The 9,449-nt window shown below is 45.8% G+C and overlaps 1 pseudogene; it reads right to left on the bottom strand.

The window, feature by feature from the left end:
* Positions 1–6,276: 6,276 nt before the first annotated feature.
* Positions 6,277–8,397, bottom strand: LOC139048796 (uncharacterized; annotated as a pseudogene).
* Positions 8,398–9,449: the final 1,052 nt, after the last annotated feature.

The following is a 9,449-nucleotide window of genomic DNA, read 5'->3' on the forward strand; positions in this document are numbered from 1 at the left end:
TGCTATAAATCAGGGGTACAATCAGGACTCGACGGCAACCAAAGGTCAGTGGGTCGCCTCGCATTGGGCGGTCACGGGAAGACTACAAATGAAGCTGTGCAGGGTGATATGGGCTGGACTAGTTTTGAAGTGAGGGAAGCTTGCAGTAAAATTGAGTATGAAGAACGGCTGAGGAATATGGAAGAAAGTAAATGGGCTGGGAGAGTGTTCAGGTATCTGTACAGGAAAAACATTGATTCACAGTGGAGGAAAAGAACTAGGAAGCTTACCAGCAAGTATGCGGCCAGTAGGGTGAACAACACAACAACAAAAGTCAAGCGGAAAGTCAAAGAAGCTGAATTAATCTCATGGGTGGCTGCAATGGAAAAGAAACCTGCCATGAGTAACTACTTGAGAGGAAAAAACGAAATCAGGAAAGAAACCATTTATGATAACTCAAAGGGAAGCTCATTACTTTTCGAAGCGAGATCAGGATGCCTTAGAACACGCACCTATAAAGCGAGATATAAGAAGGAAGAAGAAGCATGTGCTTGCTGTGGTAATGCTAGGGAAACTACGGAGCATGTTCTATTAGAATGTGAAGACGTCTACCCAGCGGTCGATTTAGGCACCACTGGCCTCCTTGAAGCCCTTGGGTTCAGAGGGAGCAGTGGTAAAGCAAACATGTCCGCAATAGACATTAGTAAGAGGCGACTGCAGGATTGGCGGATGAAAAGTAGGGAAACGACAAAAGACGGAGGCATACAAAAATACAAAAGCACAGTTCGCAATAGGGGATCGGAAAATTTGGGCGTGGTAGCTCATAGTGATTTTTTTTCTTTTTTCATTGTTTAACCTAGGTAGAATATTAGACAGTATAGTAGCAAGAGCTTGGTGGCGGAACCCACCGCCCCGTTCCAAAGGGGACGCTCATAACATCCATCCATCCATCCGGGGCTCTGCGCGGACCGGTGCCAGGCGCGTCGCAGCCCCGCCTCCTCTCCCTTGACGACTCTTCGCCGTTCTCCCACACGGGTTGCAGACTCAAGCGCCGTTCCTTTCTTTAGATTACTATCTATCTATCTCTCTGCCCGTGCCGATCACGACGTTCGGCTGGCGTAGATCGTTTCCTCCTCCGAGACACCGAGTTCTTTGGTTCGTTCCGTTTGCTCAGGCGCACATTTCGTTGCCGCGCCGAACACTGCGTTGCTCGACGCTCACCGCGTCCGATACGGGGCGCCTCGTAAGGGATCGCTGCGCCGTAGCGCGTTGTCTTCCACCCCTTGGTGGGTCGACGGGAATGCTGTCGCGTTCCACTCTTGAAGGCGAAGCTTAAGCGTCCTCCAATTTTTCACGTTTGCTTCGTACGCCTTTGCGAGCTGTCAGTGCTAGCTAGAGATGTTGGATCCCCAGCAGACGACGAGGTCGCTACAATGTTTTGTTGAGTAGCATGGAAAAATCGCGCTTACGGGGCAGCTTGAATTATTTCAACCTCGGCAAGGGCAAATGACAAGACAGCAAAGTACCAGAAATTTCAACGTTGCGCTGAACGCGGCACCGTTCAGTTGCATTTTCTTGTCGGTTTTCAAGCATGAATTTCCCGATGCATCTTGAAAGCTCATCTTGCCTCTTATTAAATTTGACAGAGCAAAAGTGTAGGCTATCGTAATGAATTTGCTACGATAGCATTAAATCCGTGGCTCGAATAAAATATTACATGCACGTTAAGTTGTACCTCTTCTCTGGAGAATTTTTTTTTCTTGCACAGAAACCAATAAACATCGACTATGTTGCGGACTTTGTACCCTTATTGCATCTGTATGAACACTTGCTCTGCAAGGTAATTAACTGTACAGCTAGTAGATTAAGTAAATTGCTTGCTATAGTGGCACAGTGACAACGTACCCTCCTGCACAATGATGTAGAACTCGTGCAACAATGCAAAAAGCAGGCAAACGGCCTGTTCTTGTGGGGATAAAACAGTATAAAACGACAGGCAGAAGAAAAGTAAATCAAAACTGTGCAGTGAAGTCAGCCAGTACAAACAGTTCTTGCACGTTCACAGCTGATCAAGTGTGCAGAAGCATACATGCCTTACATGTTTCTAGTAAGTTTCTAATAAGTTTGTGATCACGTATATTAGTGTGTAAACCCATATAACGATATCCGGTGCGATTACTATCTCTATGAGTAATGAAATACCATGCTACTTGCAAGAACATATATCACCTGAGGATTTTAGAACAAATTTCTGCATTTCAACTATACACAATATGTGGTTTATTCAATAAAAGACCACAAACTGGGCTTTTTTTGCAATTACAAACTTATTCCAAACTTTACTTACACACAGGCAAGAAAAAAATTATAGACAGAAATATTGTTCTTCAATTTGTTCACCTGCTACTGTGTCTATAGCATTCTGCTACTAACACAAGATGAGGGGTTGATTTGCCAGCCATGGAAGTCGCATTTCGATGGGAGTCATAGGTGAAAAAAAAAAGCTCTTGCACTTAGATTTAGTTCATCACCTTTTATTGAACCCTTAGACTTCAGTATGCTAGGGAGTTTTAGAATAGGGGCCCCAAAGAAATAGCGTCGAAGCCACTGCGCATGCGCGAGACGCAAACTGCGTTTGGGTTTTGCGTTGGGAACGCTATTTCACCGATTTAGCGGGAGCCCAAATAGCGTTCCCAAAAGTTTTGCGTAAACAAACATGGCGGCACCCATCGAAGCGACGGCTCTAGCTTAGCAGCAAACTGGGCTCGATTCGTGCTAACGTGCGCAGTTCCTGAGCTAGGAAAAGTGACTGCGGTTATCGCTTTCTCTCAACTAACGTGTGTAATGAAGATTGATTCATTAGATGCCGCCGATTCCGAATTCGATTGCTGATTTCGTGGCTCGTAGGCCTAACACGGAAATGCTTTGGCTGGGCAAGAAGCAGATGAGGAGAGACGGCCGAATCCACTGGCGAAGCCAAACTTGAGGACAAATGCAGCCGAGGCGAGCCTTAGCCGAAGCCTACACCTGCCTACACGTTTGTTCCGACGACCATTTTTCGAAATGGCTCCGACGATCACGGTCACACCTGTGCGAACGCGATTTTGTTTGCAAGATGACCTCGCTTTGTTGCGCGAGGTTCGCGCAGTCAACCCATTTGCCGATCCTGCAGGATGGGCAAGCGTCTGTACAAACATCAAAACGACGACAGGAAAGTACTTCAGCCAGCGCGCACTCCGCGACAAGCTGGACATGCTGCTCGCCCAGTACCGACGTAACGACCAGGCGAACATGAGGAAGTAAGTACTTTCCACCGTAATTGCCGGCGCCTATTTTTGTTTTTCTGTCTTGCGGTGGTTCGGTGTCTACTCGTTGTATTCATCTATAGCGCACGCTTCGCAGGTCGGAAACTGAAGAGCAGTACTCTGAAAAGGAACATCTCCTACAGGAGATTTCGCAGTTGGCAGATGATTTTGGCCATAAAATCAGGCCTACTACTGCGCGGAAAGTGGCTTGCGCGCGTCCGCAGCCGTCTCCTATCTCGGCAGCTGGGCGTAGTGCTGCCTCCGACGCGAGAGATGCTGCCGCAGCATCGCACGTGGTAGGCCCAATAGCGGTCGCCGTTGCCGAGGGGGCCGACTTCACATGTGAGGTTTGAGTGTCTGCAAGACAGCATCATGCACTTGATGAACACCGCGTTCAGCACGACTTATGCGAACATTTAACATACTTTTTCGTTCGGGGAGAAATGCGCAAGCCCTGCATTTATAGCTTCTTGCCACGATGCAGCCATGATGTATTGCTATTTGTAACACGGTTAACAGCTACACGTGCATGCGGAGCAGTGTTTGTGGTGTATATGCTCGAAGTTAGAACATCATATTGTGGTATTGTGATTGTATACCTAATGCATGTAAACATTACAAAATACATATCTTAGTGTATGTCATACAATTTTCCGCATTAGCTTCCCACAACATTAGTTGTACTTTAGTCGCTGTCTGTACAGTGAAAGACCGCTCATATGCTGCTCACCCGTCCTTTTGTACCTAAATCAGATGGTGTTCTAGCTCAAGTATGTCTATTTAAGCCACTACAGCAAGTAGGAAGAACTATGCTCTGTAGGGGCTGCTCTACACTGCAGCACCAGAGAAAACATTGTGGCAACATGAATTTCTCTTAGCACTGAAGAGAAATAGTGCTAGGAAGACTGACATGTGTGTCAACATTTATTTTGATCCAGGCAATGTGGATTACACAAACACGGCTACAGCACAACTAGTGCGAATGCACGTCAAGAGCTGCATGCATGTGAAATGTACTATCATGGACAAATTAAACGCGAACAGCGGAGCCCATGATCTATAGTAGAATCAGTGCAACTTGCTGGCCATGCTCAATGCAGGTGGTGAGTGCGAGAGTGTGTCCCACTGCGATCCGTTCGACCGCAGTTTCCTGTGTGCTAGTTTTATCATACCAGCGCATTGTTGACATTGCTGTCGAAGCAGCTGTTTGCGCCACGCGGTGTTTGCTAAAGGCAGCCCGCACGTGCGGTACTAGCATTTGCTTTGCTCACTATCAAACGTTGCTTTTTATTTATGTATTTATTTTGGCCACCATCGTCTCCTAGCTACCACTGGTGATTTAAGTGCTGGAAGGCAGCACTGCCTGTGGCACTCAATTGTACCGTTAAAAACGCCGCTTGCACAAGAGCCACACCTTAACGGGGCAGTGTTGCCTTCGGCGCTATTGTGCACAACTGCAGGACCCGGTGTTCCTGAGGCCATTAGAACTTGGCCATGCTGGTGTGTCGATAGAAGACACACTTCAGATTATTGCTCTTTACCGATACAATGTGCCACAACATGACATTTGCCAGCATTACAGGCCACGAGTTGTTGACTGTTAATCGGATTCTCAAGGCGTAGCGTGATGAGGGACGGCTTGGAAATCTACCGTGGTAGCTCGATGTCTGTGCCCGCAAGGGCACAGACATCGAGCTGTGACAGAGGACCAGAATCTTTAAATTGTGGCATGCGCAGCTGAAGCCCCACCGTTAGGGTGCATCAGTGCGGCGGTATGGCAAACCTAGCACATAGGAAACTGCAATCGAAGATATCGCAGTGGGACACGTACAACTTTGATATTCATGCAATATTTTTAACATGAGAAAAATAGCATGTCAGGTTCGCATTTATTTCAAATGAGTATGGAAAAGTCAGACAGCACTGCATCACAGCTTATGCAAACATAGGTCAAAGGCATCATCAATGGAACAATGTAACAATGATGTACATGCAATGTTCTTCACAATACACTCCATTTAACGTCACAGTTACTGGCTGTGCATGAAAAGACTACTTCACCTTTCAAATGGTGAACTGCGCCAAGCAGAGACGTGTTTTGTCAACACATATTGTGAAAAGACACATGCTATTTAGCTTAAGTGTTCAAAGCACCACAGCATGTCGCCAAAACTATGCTGTAAGGTGCCTTCATGGGCCTGCATTATGCGGCAGGAAGATGGAGGTGTGATATGACTTTCATATTTCTTCTGTTGACTGCCTGTTAGCAGCCAAAAGAAGTAATGCCAACCAGAATATATTACAGAATTCGTTGGTGTCTATTTTCACACAGGGAACCCGGATGAACAAAGTCCAGCGACTACACAGTTGCTGCAAATATATGAAGACATACATCCAGGTGATGAACCTGCGTTAGATTTGGATGTGCCTAGCTGCAGGAACTCCCCTGAGCATACAAGTGCACAGCCTGATACTGATCAGTGTAGCTCAAGAGGGACGCTGCGGGGAAGGCAAGGCAAGTATACGCTGTGTGTAGTTAGGCCACATGTAAAATACAAATGTGTGGAGTAGTTTGTCATTGCCTATCTACAAACAGCATCTTAACAGTGCCCCTCTCATTTGTTCTTTATTTGCAGGTGTGAAAAGGGCTGCCGAGAGGGGCAACCTGGCTTTCTTCGAACAAAGGCTGAAGTACGAGAAGTCAATGAGAGCCACAGAGTGCTCTTTAGAGGAGCGAAAGATTGCCCTCGCAGAACAGCGCCTCGCTCTGGAGAGGGACCAGCTGGAGCAGAGAAGGCGGGAATGGGAGGGGCAGCAGCGAATGCTGGATGAAGATAGACAGCTCCGGTGCGAAGAACTTGGGAGGCTGCAGAAGCATCACGAAATAGAGATACAGGAGCGCAGGGCAGAAAGAGAGGCATCCCTGACAACTCAGAAGGCACTTCTAGAAATTATACACAAGCTTTCGCAAAACAAAAAATAAACATTCTTGTAGCGCTGCATGGTGCATTTATTTCTTCAAAAAGAAGTTACAAGGTCATTATCCTTGCAACATACATGCCCAAATGCTTGGGAATAAAATTTTGCAAATTTAAGTGTGTTAAGACTACGCCTCCGATTGGTGCTCTAGCACTGCATACAAGATGAATAAAGCTTGCTTTAACAGGTCACACAAAACGTAGCATCGGCAAATGTGAGATTGTTGAGTGGTTCAAATGGAGCCAATAATTGCTTGACAATCTTTAAGTGCTTTCCAAAACGCTCTTATGGGCTACGCATATGCAAGTTCCAAAGACATGCGAGATCCCTGATCCGAGGATTGAGGATCTCAAGCTGTGACGGGAACCAGATATTCTGGCAGAGATGGTAGTTTTAAGCCAAAAAACATAGAAACTTGACTACCATACAAACATGTATGGCAGTTTGCAAGGATTGTACCTACTTTGTACATCTGAGGTACATTTTATAGAAGCATCTTTTGGTTTTTTTTTAAGTCCAAAAACGCAAACAGTCCAACAGTCTTGCCGAACCCCCATTCTACGGCCTGGCGGACTGTGCTCATGCCGGTATTAAACCTTTGTTGTGCCTCTGTCAGAGAAGAGCCAGCATAAGGGCGCATCAGCAGTGGACGTAGTGGATATGCAGGGTCGCCATAGATGGTGTACAAGGAACCCTGCACCAAGTGCTCGAGCCTGCTGTAAAGGCCGCTGTCTCCCAGGATACCTACAACAGAGCAACTCTTTTCAGCACTCGGCAGCCACCCAAGAAATATTCTCACAAAGAGCACTAAAAGAGATTTCATAGCTGAAGTGCCTGAACAAGAATATTATTTATAAAACAAAATGGTACACAGAATGGTTCTTTTTCAATCTTTGTGTCTCATGATATTAGCTTGGCCAGTGAATAACAGAAGGCCTTGGCTACTATGCATGCAGTTATATGCTTAATAATTCTGGGGTGCAGGTGCACACAACATGGAAGAAAACCAATAATTACGTTTCCTTAAGGTGATCAAGCATGCACAAAGGGCACTATAAGTAAACTTCCTGGGTACCTTTGTCTTCACGTAAGGTGTGCAGCATTACGCTTCACTGCACAATATTACTGTAGTGACCTATACATGCACTGCTTCTATGAAAATACCATTATGTAATAAAGATACCTTTATCAACGTAGTAAGTTTGGTGTACCTACCGGCGTCGTGTCTGTGACCTGGATAGGGGCCGTCGAGATCGCACACGATGCCGTTGGCGCACATGACAGATTGATATTTCACAGCATGGACGCGCTTATGACCCGAGAAATATATTCTCTGGTTCACCGATGGCCGGCAAATCGGTCTCGCTGTCCCATCCACGAACCCCCAACAGTTTTTAAGTGGTGCACCTCTGCGATGCACTGCCTGTAGATAAAAGTAGGTAACGTAAACAATTACCTTGCCACTCAGAAATTGCTCGAAGAATTTGCGAGTAATCTGGTTACGTTTCGTGCAATTTTAGTCAGGCATATCTATGCACTCAGGTTCGCGCAGTTAGGTATTTCAATGCACTGTACTTGCCTGAGAGAAACGACCTAGTTCAGCAATGTTCAGCCACTTGTTCTTAGTTAAGTCCAGCAGGTGTCCAAAGTTGCCTTCAATGTGCGTGAGCACCTGGGACACGATACTTGACAAAGTGGAGTAGTGGCGGCCAAACAGTGGCTCCAAATCCCACCACCTGTTGGGATACGCCAGCCTGCGTAGGGTTATGAGAAGAGCTTCCTCGCCACTTACGCCGACGCCCTGGGCGCCTATTACAGCGTCCGGGATAAGCACAGACGTTTTCAGGTCTTTCAGGTGTTCCTTATGAAATCTAAACATCCGCCTAAAAGCATCTTCCTGCAGTTCTTCCATGTTAAATAGGCCGTTTACCGACTTATACTGTCGGGGTGTGCGCTGTTGATGTCCAAGGAAAATGTCTTCCACATCACTCCAGCTGCGATCTAGATAAAGTAGGTGCTCACAAAGACCACCTACGCGCGATCGACTCACGTTCGGCATGAATGCTGATGGCAAACTCTGAACTTTACGTCGCAAACACGACAAGAAGCACGACTGGCTCTCTGAGTACGCGCGCGAGTATGAGCTTGTGGATTAACTTGGCTGGTGAAGGAACGTAAAGGCGGGTATTCAAAACTAAGCGCAACTAATTGTTTACTGCTGATAAATTAACCTCGAAATTTTATATTAAACGCGAAAATACGACAGTTAAAATTACCATTCTTATCGTAAAATGGTATATTCTTTAAAAATGTTTCTAATAACTTTTTTTTATGCCGTAGTGGCGCTGTCAGCGCACGACGCTATTCGCAAACGCAAAACCCTATTCTAAAACTCTTTTCTCATGCTTGCCCCAACGCTAACGCCCGCAAAGCTCTTTGGGGCCCCAAAATATTCGGGCCCCTATTCTAAAACTCCCTATTATTGCATAGGGGCGCATGCTTATGCAAAATCTAACACCAATGAAAAAGCAATAGAAAGCAGAGGGTAGAATTGTGAAACAACCATCTTTCGTGATAATTCGAGTGTGTAAATATTCATTGCATCAATATGTATTTTTCAACAGCACTGCACAAATACGCATGATCAGGTATAGCAAATACTGTGTCAGGAAGCTGATTCTACAGATGTATAAATGTCAAGGCATGAATGCTCATACTACGTCGCACACATAGCACAAAGAAAACCTTTTTCAAGAGTTGTCCCTTCTGGCAGTTATGAGTGGGCCATAAGCAGCAGAAACTTTATCGCAGGACATTGTGTAATACCGCTTATGAAAGAATGAAGAGAGTGAAGAGGCTTTTAACAGCAGTACCTTATTCTGCTCTAGTAAGAGGAACGATGAGCAAAAACATTTCTTCTAGAGCACTTAAACAGTAACTTTCTGCGAGACAGAAAATCGCAGGTCAGAGTTGGAGGTGCATTTGGCCCACACACACCAACAACACGGGCATACTACAAGAAACACTACAGCCTATGGCGTATTACAGTCTATGTGAAAACTATCTTATACAGAAATCAAGAATGATGCAACAAGCCCTCGAGAACATTGCAGACTTTCTTGGCCAGTCTGGCCTCTCGCTTTCTCATAAGTCAGCTCATATCGACGTCGGAAAAAAAGAAAGACT

The sequence above is a fragment of the Dermacentor albipictus genome, chromosome 8 (assembly GCF_038994185.2).
Source record: "Dermacentor albipictus isolate Rhodes 1998 colony chromosome 8, USDA_Dalb.pri_finalv2, whole genome shotgun sequence".
NCBI lineage: Eukaryota > Metazoa > Arthropoda > Arachnida > Ixodida > Ixodidae > Dermacentor > Dermacentor albipictus.